Source organism: Rhinatrema bivittatum, chromosome 1 (assembly GCF_901001135.1).
Source record: "Rhinatrema bivittatum chromosome 1, aRhiBiv1.1, whole genome shotgun sequence".
Lineage (NCBI taxonomy): Eukaryota > Metazoa > Chordata > Amphibia > Gymnophiona > Rhinatrematidae > Rhinatrema > Rhinatrema bivittatum.
The window spans coordinates 193,726,735-193,743,593 of NC_042615.1; the positions used below are offsets into that span (position 1 = coordinate 193,726,735).

Below are 16,859 nucleotides of genomic sequence, written 5' to 3' on the forward strand. Positions count from 1 at the left end.
TAGGGACGAAGGGGAAGAGAAATCGGAAGAAAAAAGTTACATTATAACAAATATCTGATTAAATAAAAGAGGCTAAGAGAAGAGAAAAGGACAGAGAAGAGATGTGGCAGTGCCCAAAGTTTTGTTCTCTACCTCCATCTGCTTGTAGGGATGAATAAAACCGCTTGTCTGGACTGATCTGGGTACGTTCAGGAACGAGGGTTCTGTGTCCCAAGGGCTCCCCTTGAACACACAGCATCAACGTGCTGGACGCCAGCGTGAAGAGCCCCATGTTTTTAGGGACAAAAAGGTTCTCCATGTTATCTAAAGGTGCCCGACGACCCTTAGGCATGATTTGGTCACAAAAGCAGCAACCTCTGACATCATGCAATGCCCCCAGGCAAAGAATACAGACTTCATGCGGATCAGTCAAAGACATGGCCTGCGGGCACTGAGGGCATCACCGGAAACCAGAGGAGGCCATGCCTCAAGGTCCTGAACGGGCACCTATGGCAAAAAAACCCCTGGAACCAATCATAAAGGTAGTAAAATTTACCGTGCTGCCCCACTGACTAAGGGGGAACCAGGGAAGGGGAACCCCATGCAAAGGTGATGAAAAAAATTGAGAAGAAACAAAGAGAGCAGAGCTTCACAACCGCGAGGCAATTGCACCACAGAAGAAAAAAAAAAAAAAAGACTGAAGGGGGACCCAGCGTGGCCGCATGCTCAGCGTGCCAGTCTAAGTTCTAGAAATAGACAGAATTTTTCCGTGTCAGGCTCCATCTGATGATGCCACACATATGTGAAGACTACTATCCTGCTTGTTCTAGGAGAAATTTAATTATTGGGATTCCCTACATATGCAGCATCCTCAGTTCCTGCTAACCCAATGAAAAGAAACTGGATCCATGAACTGATCCCAGGTTTTCTGCATGGTAATTTATAGTGCCGCAATTTGGTCATCAGGCCAGCCCTCACTGAAGGGTTGTTTTTTTTTATATTAAACATATGCCTGGGACAATAAAGGTACAGTGGAACCTATCTGGAGAAGAGGATGAACTAGATGACTTCTTGAGGTGCTTTTAATTTTAATAAACTGCAAACATCGCATGAAAATGTACATACCATTCACTCTCAGGCTCCTCTGCTTTGGAGGTTTTTCTTTTGTTTCTAGACTTGGTAAAAGCTGGTGTTTTTATATATCCTAAAGAAAAAAAAATATATATAAATGTATTTAATTTATTTAAATTTTTTTCTATACCATCATTAAGTTATTTACCATCATAACGGTTTACAATAGGGCACATATAGTAACAAATAGTTAATACTTTACAAAGGTAATAATATCTGGTAACACATAAATCAATTAAAGTCTAGTTGATTTGTGACAAATTGTCCACTGAATCATATCTCATGGGTGAAGTACATGTGATTAATTCTAAACACTTTCAATTATCTATGATTATCAGTGGGATAAAAATAATTTCCAGGTAGGCACCTGGAGATTGTGCGCTGGGTGCTGATTTACTTTATGCCAGCTCTTCCTTACTTATTTTCACCGTTCTCGTTATAAAAAGCCTGTTTGAAAAGTCAGGTTTAATTTGAACAGTTTGAAATTTTTCTGTAGTCTTCGTTCTAAAGGCATAGTGTTCCATAGAATGGGACCAGCCAGTGATAGTGCTCGCTCCCTGACCTGGGTTAGTCTTGCTGTTTTTACTGACTGAACAGTTAGGAGGGCTTTATTTGCTGATCTTACATTTCTATGTGGTACATGTACACGGAGTGCTGTGTTCAGCCATTCTGCTTTTTCGTCATGGATCAGTTTGTGTATTGTGCAAAGTGCTTTAAATTGAACTCTTTGTTCGATTGGTAGCCAATGTAGTTCTGCTAGTGTATCTATAATGTGATCTTTTTTCCTTTTACCTGTGAGAATTCTAGCTGCAGAGTTTTGTAATATTTGCAGTGGTCTTATCAATACATAAGGTAATCCTAGCAGCAGTGCGTTGCAGTAATCGGTGCTCGCAAATATTAGTCCTTGAAGCACTGTGTGAAAGTTTGATAATGTCAGAAATGGTTTTAGTTTTCTTAGGACCATTATTTTAGCATACCCTTCTTTAACTTTTAGTGTGATATATATACATACACATCACTTATCACCATTGAGAAGACTGACATTTTCTTTCTCGCCAGAAAATCGTTTACACACTTATACATACAACTCATGTTCATTACTTTTCAATGTTACTTAGAACATAAGAACATGCCATACTGGGTCAGGACCAAGGGTCCAATCAAGCCCAGCATCCTGTTTCCAACAGTGGGCCAATCCAGGTCACAAAAACCTGGCAAGTACCCAAAACCTAAGTCTATTTCATGCTACTGTTGCTAGAAATAGCAGTGGCATTTTCTAGGTCAACTTAATAGAAGATAATGGACTTCTCCTCCAAGAACTTATCCAATCCTTTTTTAAACACAGCTACACTAACCGCACTAACCACATCCTCTGGCAACAAATTCCAGAGTTTAATTGTGCGCTGAGTGAAAAAAAAACTTTCTCCGATTAGTTTTAAATGGGCCACAAGCTAACTTCATGGACTTCCCCCTAGTCTATTATCCGAAAGAGTAAAATAACGGATTCACATTAACCCATTCTAGACCTCTCATGATTTTAAACACCTCTATCATATACCCCCTCAGCTGTCTCTTCTCCAAGCTAAAAAGTCCTAACTTCTTTAGTCATTCCTCATAGGGGAGCTGTTCCATTCCCTTTATCATTTTGTCCACCCTTCTCTGTACCTTCTCCATCGCAACTATATCTTTTTTGAGATGTGGTAACCAGAAATTGTACACAGTATTCAAGATGCAGTCTCACCATGGAGCAATACAGAGGCATTATGCCATTTTCCGTTTTATTCACCATTCTCTAATAATTCCCAACATTCTGTTTGCTTTTTGACTGCCGCAACACACTGAACAGATGATTTCAATCTGTTATCCACTATGATGCCTAGATCTCTTTCTTGGCAGGTAGCTGTGTAACTAGCATGGGTTATTTTTCTCTATATGCATCACCTTGCACTTATCCACATTACATTTCATCTGCCATTTGGATGCCCAGTTTTCCCAGTCTCAGAAGGTCTTCCTGCAATTTAGCACAATCTGCTTGTGATTTAACTATCCAACAATTTTGTATCATCTGCAAATTTGATTACCTCACTTGTATTACTTTCCAGATCATTTATAAATATATTGAAATGTATGGGTCCCAATACAGATCCCTGAGGCACTCCACTGCCCACTCCCTTCCACTGAGAAATTGTCCATTTAATCCCTAACTCTGTTTTCCTGTCTTTTAGCCAGTTTGCAATCCACGAAAGGACATCGCCACCTATCCCACGACTTTTTACTTTTCCTAGAAGCCTCTCATGAGGAACTTTGTCAAATGCCTTCTGAAAATCCAAATATACTTACGTCTACCGGTTTCACCTTCCTTGATTAAACCCCCTTTTAAGCACAACACAATAAGACAGAAGAAAAAGGCTTCAAAGGACCATCTAATCTGCCCATTTTTCTGTCTATTGCAGTAAAGCAAATCTTATTTAATTTTAACTTTACCTTAATTTCTCATTACTAAAGATCTTCTGTGAATGCCACACAATAGATTGAATTCTCATCTTATCCATTTTTAAATAATTCTTACAGGCCGATGCAATAAGCTGAGCGTTAAAAAAACAAAACAAAAAAACAAACAAACAAACCGTGTGCTTGTTTCCAGCACACATTTTTAACACTCATGTAACTCCCAAAACAGCAAGCTAAAATTATGCAAATGCATCGGGAGTTAAATAATTAGAATAAAATGTAAAATGTGTGAGGCGGCTTCCACGTAGGGAGAGAAGAAATACGGAGCCCTCCCGACTTAGAAACTCTGACAGCATGCAGCTCACATTTTGAGGAGAGGATTTTTGTAAAGGAATGACAGACAGGAAGGGCAGCAATCATGGGCTTCTTGGGTTAAAGCTTTTTTTTTTTTTTTAATTCAGAATATTCTGCTCAATGGCATTTATCCTTGATGACAGAAAATTGCTCTGTTGCCAGGACGCTGGCTGCTGAAATAGAGGGCAGGAACCACATTTCTATTTTCCAGCTTGAAAGCTATTCAAATGAATTTGCAAACAGGAGGGAAAAAAATCCTAAGATAAACAAATGAGAATAAATCACATACCTATCCTTTCTCTGGGTAAAGGGAGGCTGCTGTTGTCAATTACTCAGATAAGTACCAATCTTTCCGGTTATCTGACAGTGGCAAGCTGCTGTTACTAAGCTGGAAAAAGTCTGTACTTACCCAGGTATCTGGCATGGGTCGCCACTGCCAGATAGCCGGATAGATTGGTATTTATCCAAGTAAGTGGCGGCAGCAGCTGCCACCGCTTACAGGAATAAAGGACAGATATAGGATTTATTCTCATTCATTTACCTTGGGATTTTTTCCCTCCCTTTTGCAAAATGGCCACCGGCTCTAGTAGATTTTGGTGTTCTAGAGCTAGGTATTTACAGTGTTATTTTTATATGTTTTCTACAGTATTAGAGGATAAATTAGGTATGCAAAGTAACAAGCAGATGAATGAAAATACTGAGCGTCTTATTTCTGACAGTTTGCAGCCCATTGCGTGACAAGAGACAATAGATTGCATTGTGGCACTTTCGAATGATCCAATGGTGTGTTCTATAAGATACTAATAACATACATCGATTATGTGGTTTATTGATGTATGTTATCAGTATCTTATAGAACTGATTTTTTGAACCTGTTATCTTTAGTGTGGTGTCTATTGATGTTCTTGCTCTTTTCTGTTTTTGAATGTTCTCTTTATTTAGAGTCATGCATTCTAACTCTCCAATCTTATATTTTACACTTCTTGCATTTGCATGAAAACAATTAAATCTATATTGTTTATTCCTATTCACAGCCTTATTGTCAGCAGCTGATTCAAGTCATTGGAATCATTCTTATTTTTCTGCTCTTCATTCAATTTCATTTAAATCCAACAGTGCATGGAGAAAGCTACACGAGAAATGTCAGACTTCCCAGAGCTGGACAAAGGACTCACTAGAGGTAGTACTCCTCATTTCAGTATTGATGAGAGTGTACAGAGATAAGCTGGCTGAGTACTGACAGGGAAGTATAAACAAGTGCAAGTCAATGTGGGCTATTCTCAGCCTGACAATGAGCATAATGTGTATTGTATGAAGTGTTGCTTGCTAGATTGCCATTCAAGACCTTAAGGTATCTAATTCTGCTTGCTGTTTGTATTAGATAGAGAGGCATACTGTGTTTCTGTAGGCATTGTAAAGAACAAGTCTGCGAGCAGAGGTGAAACTAGGGTAGTGTCACTAGTCTTTTGGGAGGCATGGCCAATGTTTGGTGCACAGCATGTTTGACTCCTTGAACAGTGGCATGAATCCCTGTTGAGAGCAGTGAGAGCAGGTGTGCTGGGCTGGCAGGCACCTGATATGCCAGCGCGGATGCTGAGTCATAGGTAGTGCAAGGGTGGCAGCATTAAGGCTGTCCACCCTGCATGTAGGCATGAGTGCTAGGGATGCAGGGTAGATGATGCAGTGAAGGAAAGATATAGAAAAAAAGATAGCATGAACGTTTGCTTGAATTTCCTCCAGATAACCTTGCATGCCAGCAATTCCTGGCACCCTGTAGCTCTATCATTTGCAGTTTGGTGACTATAAGAATTTTTGCAAATATTTAAGTGCTGCTGTTTCCCCCCCATTAAATCCTGTGGGGAATGGGTCAAATAAGTTTTTCAGAGTACACAAGTGAAGCAGTGTGAAGCCTGAAATGAGGCTGGCAATTTTGTCTTCTTGCCCTGAGATTGCATTGATCTCACATGCTCAGTGAGTTTTTCCTATTTTTTTCTTTAGAAGAATGAAGTCATATTAGCAATAATGATGTACATGCAAACGGAAAAAGGCAATTAATGTATTCTTCAGCACAAATCAGCTTCAGGTTCCTTCATTTTATGCTAACTATATGAAATTCATAGAAACATAGAAATGACGGCAGAAAAGACCAATCGGCCCATCCAGTCTGCCCAGCAAGCTCCCACACTTATTTCCCATACTTAACTGTTTCATCTACCAGCAAGTTCAGGGCCCTTGTTGGTAACTGTCTGATTCAAATTTCCTGCCATCCCCCTGTCATTGATGCAGAGAGTAAATGTTGGAGTTGCATCAAAGGTGAGCATAAGGCTTAATGGTTAAGGGTAGTAACCGCCGCATCAAGCAAGTTACCCCAATGTTTGGTTACCCAGACTGCACAGATCAATGCCTTGTTGGATGTTGTTTGAATGTAAAACCTGTTATCCACATTTCCCCATACCGTTGAAGCAAGAGCAGTGCTGATATGTATTCAAAGTGATGTATCAGGCTTAATTGGTTTAGGGTAGTAACCGCCGTAATAAGCAAGCTACCCCCACTCTTATTTGTTTACCCAGATTGTGAAGTTCAGTCCTTGTTGGTTCTTATCTGAATGCAAATCCCCTTTTTCCACATTTCCCCTTGCCGTTGAAGCAGAGAGCAATGTTGGAGTTGTGAAGGCTTATTGAGTAAGGGTAGTAATCATAAGGTAGTAGCCTCCATTCCAGTATTCCACCCCCATGGCTCTTTCTTCATTCCATCCTCTAGCCTTTCTGGATCCACAGGGTTTATCCATGCCCCTTTGAAATCCTTCACAGTTTTAGTCTTCACCATTTCCTCAGAAGGGCATTCCAGGTATCCACCACCCTCTCCATGAAGAAATACTTCCTGACATTGGTTCTGAGTCTTCCTCCCTGGAGCTTCAAATCGTGTCCCCTTGTTCTACCTACTGATTTTTTCCAACGGAAAAGGTTTGTGTTGACCATGGATCATTAAAACCTTTCAAGTATCTGAAAGTCTGTATCATATCACACCTGCTCCTTCTCTCCTCCAGGGGGTACATATTTAGGTTCTTCAATCTCTCCTCATAAGTCATTTTATGAAGACCATCCACCTTTTTGGTCACCCTTCTTTGGACTGCCTCCATCCCGTCTCTGTCCCTTTGGAGATATGGTCTCCAGAACTGAACACAGTACTCCAGGTGAGGCCTCACCAAGGCCGTGTTCAAGGGGATCATCACTTCCTTTCTCTTACTAGATATTCCTCTCTCTATGCAGCCCAACATTCTTCTGCCTGTAGCTATCGCCTTCTCACATAGTGTCTAATGATCTGAAGTCGGCAAAACAATCACCCCAAGGTCTCTCTCCTGCTCCGTGCACATCAGCCCTTCACCCACCCCCCCCCCCCCCCCCCCCATCAAATACAGCTCATTCGGATTTTCCACATCCCATATGCATGACTCTGCACTTCTTGGCATTGAATCTCAGCTGCCATATTTTTGACCACTCTTCCAACTTCCTTACATAAGAACATAAGAAATTGCCATGCTGGGTCAGACCAAGGGTCCATCAAGCCAAGCATCCTGTTTCCAACAGAGGCCAAACCAGGCCACAAGAACCTGGCAATTATCCATACACTAAGAAGATCCCATGCTACTGATGCAATTAATAGCAGTGGCTATTCCCTAAGTAAACTTGATTAATAGCCGTTAATGGACTTCTCCTCCAAGAACTTATCCAATCCTTTTTTAAACACAGCTACACTAACTGCACTAACCACATCCTCTGGCAACAAATTCTAGAGCTTTATTGTGCGTTGAGTGAAAAAGAACTTTCTCCAATTAGTCCTTAAATGTGCTACTTGCTAACTTCATGGAATGTCCCCTAGTCCTTCTATTATTCGAAAGAATAAATAAACCGAGTCACATCTCATTCTAGACCTCTCATGATCTTAAAGACCTCTATCATATCCCTCCTCAGCCGTCTCTTCTCCAAGCTGAACAGCCCTAACCTCTTCAGCCTTTCCTCATAGGGGAGCTGTTCCATTCCCTTTATCATTTGGTTGCCCTTCTCTGTACCTTCTCCATCACAACTATATCTTTTTTGAGATGCGGCGACCAGAATTGTACACAGTATTCAAGGTGTGGTCTCACCATGGAGCGATAGAGGCATTATGACATTTTCCGTTTTATTAACCATTCCCTTCCTAATAATTCCTAACATTCTGTTTGCTTTTTTGACTGTTGCAGCACACTGAGCCGACGATTTTAAAGTATTATCCACTATGATGCCTAGATCTTTTTCCTGGGTGGTAGCTCCTAATATGGAACCTAACATTGTATAACTATAGCAAGGGTTATTTTTCCCTATATGCAACACCTTGCACTTGTCCACATTAAATTTCATCTGCCATTTGGATGCCCAATCTTCCAGTCTTGCAAGGTCCTCCTGTAATGTATCACAGTCCGCTTGTGATTTAACTACTCTGAATAATTTTGTATCATCCACAAATTTGATAACCTCACGCGTCGTATTCCTTTCCAGATCATTTATATATATTGAAAAGCACCGATCCTAGTACAGATCCCTGAGGCACTCCACTGTTTACCCTTTTCCACTGAGAAAATTGACCATTTAATCCTACTCTGTTTCCTGTCTTTTAACCAGTTTGTAATCCACGAAAGGATATCGGCTCCTATCCCATGACTTTTAGTTTTCGTGGAAGCCTCTCATGAGGGACTTTGTCAAATGCCTCCTGAAAACCAAATACACTACATCTACCGGTTCACCTTTATCCACATGTTTATTAACCCCTTCAAAAAAATGAAGCAGATTTGTTAGGCAAGACTTCCCTTGGGTAAATCCATGTTGACTCTGTTCTATTAAATCATGTCTTTCTATATGCGCTACGATTTTGATCTTGAGAATAGTTTCCACTATTTTTCCTGGCACTGACGTCAGGCTCACTGGGCTATAGTTACCTGGATCACCCCTGGAGCCTTTTTTTAAATATTGGGATTACATTGGCCACCCTCCAGTCTTCAGGTACAATGGATGATTTTAATGATAGGTTACAAATTTTAACTAATAGATCAGAAATTTCATTTTTGAGTTCCTTCAGTACCCTAGGATGCAATCCATCCGGTCCAGGTGATTTGCTACTCTTTAGTTTGTCAATCTGGCCTACTACATCTTCCAGGTTCACAGTGATTTCGTTCAGTTCGTCTGACTCATCACCCCTAAAAACCATCTCCGGAACTGGTATCTCCCCAACATCCTCATTAGTAAACACGGAAGCAAAGAATTAATTTTAGTCTTTCTGCAATGGCCTTGTCTTCCCTAAGAGCCCCTTTAACCCCCTCGGTCATCTAATGGTCCAACCAACTCCCTCACAGGTTTCTTGCTTCAGATATATTTTTAAAAGTTTTTATTATGAGTTTTTGCCTCTATGGCAAACTTCATTTCAAATTCTCTCTTTGCTTGTCTTATCAATGTTTAAACTTAACTAGACAATGCTTATGTTTTATCCTATTTTCTTCAGATGGATCCTTCTTCCAATTTTTTAAGGTTTTTTTTTTTGGCTAAAATAGCCTCTTTCACCTCACCTTTTAACCATGACGAAAATCATTTTGCATTCTTAATATGTGGAATACATATGGACTGCGCGCCTCTGTTGAAAAATACAATCCTAATGTCCAAGCCTGTTGAACACTTAACCTTTGCAGCTGCAGCTTTCAGTTTTTTTCTAACTATTTTCCTCATTTTATCAAAAAGTTTCCCTTTTGAACGTTTAGTGTTATGGCTGCAGATTTACTTATTGTCCCCCTTCCAGTTATTAGTTTAAATTTGATCATGTTATGATCACTGTTGCCAAGTGGTCCCACCACCGTTACCTCTCTCACCAAATCCTGCATTCCACTAATAATTAAATCTAAAATAGCTCCCTCTCTTGTTGGTTCCTTAACAAATAGCTCCATGAAGCAGTCATTTATTACATCCAGGAACTTTGTCTCTAGCAAGTCTTGACGTTACATTTACCCAGACAATATTGATAGATAAGACCCTGATTGATTTTTAATGAGAAAGTGTCTCATGCCTAAAACTCAAGGGTTGAGTGGGTGGGAAAGACAGACACTAGAATTAACTATATCTGGCTTGCTTATTACCTCAGACACACACAAACTCTAAAGAATATATACCTTATTTTCACTTTTCACCAAACTTTATAAGCCCAAAAATTTCTGAAAGCTATGCTTACCAATCCTATTTAACCACTGTTAAATTAATCTTCACTCAGTTAATGGAAGGGTTTGAGATTTGCGTGCCTAATGGCGCGCGCTTCCGGTCCTCTACTACAAAGAGTGCGGGGCCTCTGGAAGCTGGGGCTGTGGACGTCAATCCCTGGATCGCTTGCGATGACCTCTGGACTCCTCTCCCGGGGGATGCTGGGAGCATTATGCAGATGAGCCTTCCGGTCCTCCTCTACTGCGATGGAGAAGGTACAGAGAAGGGAGACCAAAATGATAAAGGGAATGGAACAGTTCCCCTATGAGGAAAGACTAAAGAGGTTAAGACTTTTCAGCTTGGAGAAGAGACGGCTGAGGGGGAATATGATAGAGGTGTTTAAAATTATGAGAGGTCTAGAACAGGTTAATGTGAATCAGTTATTTACTCTTTCAGATAATAGAAAGACTAGGGGGGCACTCCATGAAGTCAGCATGTGGCACATTTAAAACTAATCGGAGAAAGCTCTTTTTCACTCAATGCACAATTAAACTCTGGAATTTGTTGCCAGAGGATGTGGTTAGTGCAGTTAGTGTAGCTGTGTTTAAAAAAGGATTGGATAAGTTCTTGGAGGAGAAGTCCATTACCTGCTATTAAGTTGACTTAGAAAATAGCCACTGCTATTACTAGCAATAGTAGCATGGAATAGACTTAGTTTTGGGTACTTGCCAGGCACTTATGGCCTGGATTGGCCACTGTTGGAAACAGGATGCTGGGCATGATGGACCCTTGGTCTGACCCAGTATAGGCATGTTCTTATGGGAATATGAAGGTAAGCCTCTGACAGATCCATGGAGGTCCAATATTCCCCTGACTGCACCACCATTATCACAGGAGCATAAGGTTTCCATGTGAAAATGAGTTAACTTCAAATGACTGTATTCATCTACTTGAGTTGGATAAAGGAGCCCTCCATCTTGGGCACAACAAATAAATGTAATATTGCCCCATACTTTCTTGAAACATGGGCACCAGAACCACAAGTCGTAGCCTGAGGAGCCTTTGAAGCATGAACTCCACTGCTTGCTTCTTCTGCGGGGAGTGGCAAGGGAATTCCATGAACACGTCTTGAGGAATACTGTGAAATTCCAGTGTATATCCTTCTTGTATCATCTCCACTGGTCTGATGTGATCTCGACCCCTCATATCAAAGAGGCGCCGTATCTGCTCATCTTCTGGCAACCGAGAAACTAGAGATTTGCTCCATTTACTGGCCAGTTTTCCAACTCACTCCCAAATAAGAGCGAACCTTTAAAGGGCATCTTGGTAAGATTAGCCTTGGAAGCTGCGTCTGCTGACCAACTGAACAACCAGAATTGATACCTGGCTGCTATCACTGAAGCCACTCCTATGGCCGAGGTATGGACCAAATCATAGCCTGCGTCTGCTAAAATGGTGGCAGCGGGCTCCATAACTGCTCTGCAATCGCCTTCAGACTCATCAACTTCCTGAGAGAGAAGCAGACAAGATCGTGCCACTATGGTGCAACAGGAAGTGATATGTACAGTCACTGCCACTGTCTCAAAGGCTTGCTTAAGAATAGCCTCAATCCGTCCATCATGCACATCCTTCAAGGCTGCTCCTCCCTCTATGGGGGTGGTCACCCACTTAGAGACGGCATATACCAGTGCATCCACTTTGGGAAAACCCAAACGCTCCCTCACAGCCAGATCCCAGGGGGTACAGACCTTCCAATGTCCGACCCCCTTTGAAATTTTCCTCTGGGGCGTCCCATTCCAGATCAATCAAATCTTGAATGGCATCCATTACAGGGAAAAAACAAGAGGCTTTATATATAAGGACACCAAAATGGGATTCTTCTTCGGCCTCGACATAACATCCGAACCAGGAACACTCAGCTGTTTCAAAGTCTGGGAAATCAAGGGCAGCAGTTCATCTCTATGAAAGTACCACAACATGGGTCGATTGGGGAAATTCCTTCAGGACTGGAACCTATCTTCCAGGGAATCAGGGTCCACCTCTATCAGTGCCATCCAGATTCCTGTAAGGAACACCCACGGGGAGCCGAGGCAAACCCTGGCACTTTAGCATAGGACTGGAAGAGTCACCAGCTGAGGGTCCGACCTGACAGGAATGGGTGAAGCAGAGGATTGCACCTGAAGAAAGGCTTGTAAGCCCTGAAAAAATTCCACCCAAGAAAAAGCAGCTGGATCCAGTTAAGGGAGAAGCAAGGTCTGGCATCCCTCTAATCAAGGCCTTAACCAACTCATCATCAGAATGGGAGGAGCCAGGCTTAGCAAAATCTGAGTAAGACAACTCTCCCTGAGCGTCCGAGCAGCGCTGACACAGGTTAGAAGCCAGGTCAGGCTGAGAAGCCCTAATATGACAGGCAACAAATAGAAAGATGCTTAGGCTGCTTGTTTACTGGTGCCATCAAAAAAAAACACAAAGCAATCTCCATAGGTTTATGCACGTCCACCATCTGCTGGACAGAGAATACTGCCATGCTGGGATACATATATAATGTGATGTCAGCTTGCTCTGTCTCCATCTGCTGGCAGGGGAGCATAAACCCACTGGTCCTGAATCCATCTGTCTACATGGTAGGAACTACTTGGATTAGAGAATTCCTGCCCTCTTTCCTTTGGTGCAATTGGTTTCACTGTTCTGGTCACTAAGAGAGGAGAGCTCCTTTTTGTAGGAACCACGGCGTGGACTGTGGACCCCTAGCCTGAGTTGGGGTTGACGCTACCTGAGAAGGAAAACCCCCGCAAGTCCCCATCAGTAGGCGAGGCCGGAGGAAGACAGGGGCCAGCTGGAGCTTCGCCAATACAAGCCCACGTTCCCCACAGGTTGAGCCCTTGGGTGCTGGGGCCGGCTGGTCTTAGGTGGGACCCTGAGGAACACCCAGGGTGTGCCGGGTCAGAGGGTGAGGCCGGAGCGAGGTTCGAGGACAGAATGCTGACCGGGCAATGACAGGCAGGGTCCAGGTTCCAGCAACAGGACAGAGAGGAGAACATCTGCCCAGGATCAGAAGGCAGGTGGCAGGCTCGCCAAGAGTAGCCTAGAGCCAAGGCCCCGGACTAGGGGCTGATAGGTGAGGTGAAGTCCGATACAAGGTTCAAGAGACAGGTGGTAGACAAGCAGGAAGAAGTCTGGTCCAAGGTTCAGAGCCAGGAGGTCCATCCGAGAGATGGGTCCAGGAAGCAGGGGACAAGGACCAGGTGCTGGAACAGGAGTCAGGTACTGGAACAGAAGTCCTTCCAGGAGAAGCGCAGGATCCTGAGAGGAAGCAACGCAGGAGACTCATTGCCAAGCCATCTGAGGACTGAATGGCACGGGCTAGGTAAACAAATAAGCGTGGAGTAGCTTGCTTATTGCAGCAGTTACTACCCCTAACCAATTAAGCTGGATACTTCACTTAGATGTAGAGAGCAGTGCTGGAGCTGCATCAATGGCGGGGGTGGAAGGTAACTAGAACCAAAAAGTTACTAATAAGGTCCAAGAGTAACAGATAAGCATGAGAAAAAAAAATGTAAGTGTGAAAGCTTGCTGGGCAGACTGGATGGGCCGCTTGGTCTTTTTCTTCGTCATTTCTAGGTTTCTGTATGTTTCTATGAGTACGGCCCGAGGGAGCCTTAAATAGGCCCGAGCTGATGTTATCCACTGGGGCGGGCCCCGGTATCCCGCCATAGGCCCTTTAAATAGCTACCGGCGCCACGCACCTAGGGGAAAGCCTGGGCAGGGTCAGAAGCTAGTGGTATCCCATGCACTGGCGAGGCCGAGGAAGTACCTGGCGTCCAAGAATGCAAGCGGAGTGGAAGCAGGAAGATAGGCCGTTGCAGCCAAAGACTCAGGCAGAGCCCGAGGCGTTGCCGGCCAGATGGAGCTGGTGTGGGGGTTCCGCAGGTGGTGAGTGCAACACTTTTGAAGCAGTTCCTTATGTTTGGCGTGACCAGGGGTGGCTCAAGACAATCTGCTGCCTGAGGCGAGGAATGAAATGGAGGCCCCCTCCTCCCTGAGGTGCAGCACAAGTCAAATTATTAAGAGGGCCAGGGGAGTATTCCCAACTGAAGTCTACTAGGGAAGGGGAAAAAGTAGGAATCAGGATTCTCAGGAGTGGCAGATAAATTGTAAATGATATTTCTAAGGTACTGGCAAACCTACCATTTTCCTGGGAACCTTACCACATATCACTCTCTCAGGGCCAATGCAAGGGTTTAGGAATGCTGACAAATCTTACAACCTTAAGCACCAACCGTCATGCCAATGCACAATTAAAATTTCTTATTAACCACTTCCCCAAACCCAAAAAGGACTTTACATGAAAAAGGGCATTCAAAGTACAGTTTAAGATAAAAATTTACATACATTGCTGCGGTGCCATCCAGAAAACTCTGAAAAAATACACTTGAAACCCATATGATATTAAGTCTATTATAAAGTGCATTAGGTGTAGACTTGGCCCTCAGATAACCATGAATAAACTTAATTACAATTACTATATAGTAAATCTACCATACCAAAGCAGCACTAAATGCCAGCACTCAAACAGTAACAACCCAACCTATGAAAATACGGCACTGTAAATACTACATACAACAGGCCCTACAAAAGCAATGCACATCCTATTAGTAAAACAGAGCAAGCCTGGCTGCTACAGATCCCTGTACCAGAATCTACACAAAATCCCTCACACCTTGGTCAAACATGCAGAACCCAGATAGACCCTGGACAAACAGAACAGACAGTCTATAATAGAAACAGGCAGACAAAAACTGAACTGGAAACCACAGCAAGCCCAATTCTGTATGCAGTGCAACAATGGAAAAACAGAATCACCATTCCTCAAAGCATCAAACGACAAAATCAAGACATATAAACATCAACTATATCAATAAAAATAATATTTAAAAATGTCTAGCTAATAAAAAAGCAGTCAATTACCAACATTTAATTTTTAAAACATTTATAAGACACCAATAAAATATTTCTAAACAGCAGAAACATATAATAACCAATACTTTAAAGTTATAGGGATTTTAAAAAATCCTATTCTCCATACATGGCAGTTTTTGATTTCTAGCCACTCAGATTATCCTGGGTTTGTGAAGGGGGGAGGATTCACAAACTTTATCCTCTCTCTCATATACACATACTCTTACCGCACGTTCACTCTCTCACACACACTAACACACACGTTCACTCTCAAGCACTCCCCCACACATGCCCACTCACTGGCTCTCTCCATACATACACACAAACTTTCACTTTCTCTTCCTTTAGCACATAGGCACTCTCTCATACTTGACACCCTCTCTCCCCGCACTCTCATACCCTGTGGCCCCCTCTCAATCTCATACACACACAGTCACTCTCTCATACTCTGTGGCCTCCTCTCTCCCTCACACACACACACACACAGGCACTCAAACTAAGTGGCCTTCTCTCACTCACATACACACACACTCTCCCATGCTCAGTGGCCCTCTCTCCCACGCACACACACAGAGGCACTCTCATATACCTTTTCTCCCCTTCTGGTACAGTTCCTATATTTCCTCTCTGTCCTGTTTTTTTCCCTCTCTTCGCTCTCTGTCTTGTTTTTTCCCTCTCTTCGATCACCCCTTCTATCTTCTTAGCTGTTCCCCTCCCCCCACCCTGGTTTTTTCGTCTTTCCTCCTTCAGTTATATTGTAAGCTGGCTTGATATACCAACGAATGTCTGTATAAAAAAGATAATAAATAAATAAAAATAAATAAATATACAGTGGCTCTCTCCCTCACATGCACTCTCACATACAGAGAAGCACACACTCACTCAGTGACTCTCTCCCTCACACAAACACTCATGTTCAGTGGCTCTCTCCCCCTCTCTCACAAACACAGGCTCTCTCTCAGGTTCCGTGGCTCTCTCCCCCTCTCTCACAAACACAGGCTCTCTCTTTCTCTCACACACCTTCAAGGTCTCCTTCTTGCTTATGAACCTTTTCAGACTGCCCTACTGCTCCTCTTCCTGAGCCACTGTAGAATAAGGTCTGCAGCAGCAGCCCTGCTGGGACTGTTCTTCATCCACTGTAGGACGGAATCCGTGGCAGCCCCACTAGGCCTTTTTTTCAGCTGCCATGGGATGCAGCCTATGGTGGTCCCATCGGCTACAGTGTTGCTGGGGTGCATCAATGGAGCTGTGCCACCATGGATTCTCTTTTCTGGCATCTCATTGAAGCTGCGCTACTGGTGTTGGCCTGAATGCTGGGTTAGGCAGCAGTGGCAGGAGCATTTGGGGGGGGGGGGGGGGGGTACGTTTTGCCACCAGAAGCAGCTGCTTCACCTTGCCTCGTTATAGAACCACCCCTGCAAACAACTCCAAATGGGTTCCAGGTGCTGATTTGGCAGGAGACCTAATAAATTAATTCTTAACCCTCTTCTTATGATGCTGAGGAGACACGTCCAACGTTATACTGGACCAATTGTTTATGTACATTTCAGCATGCATCTGAAAGGTAGGTCCTACAGCAGAGGTAGAGATTTTTGTGATCCAGTCAAAATCCCATCCAGGGAGTTGACTAAAGTGCTAGCTGCAGCCTACTGCTACCTTGAATGGGTACACAGGGACTTGTATATGGGATCGAAGGGTCAGAGGATAGTACTTCCTCAGTTGGAAAAAGTGCCTGTTCTGCCTTATCCTCCGATACCTCCTGAAGGAGGG

At 43.2% G+C, this 16,859-nt stretch overlaps 1 protein-coding gene across 2 annotated transcripts in view; it reads right to left on the reverse strand.

The window, feature by feature from the left end:
- NCAPG (non-SMC condensin I complex subunit G) overlaps window positions 1-16,859 on the reverse strand; it is a 455,902-nt gene that overhangs the window by 36,156 nt on the left and 402,887 nt on the right. For both annotated transcript variants that reach the window (XM_029590425.1, XM_029590416.1), the window contains one exon: window positions 1,105-1,183. The gene's annotated coding sequence lies outside the window, so the exon portion shown is untranslated. The remainder of the gene's footprint in view (window positions 1-1,104; window positions 1,184-16,859) is intronic.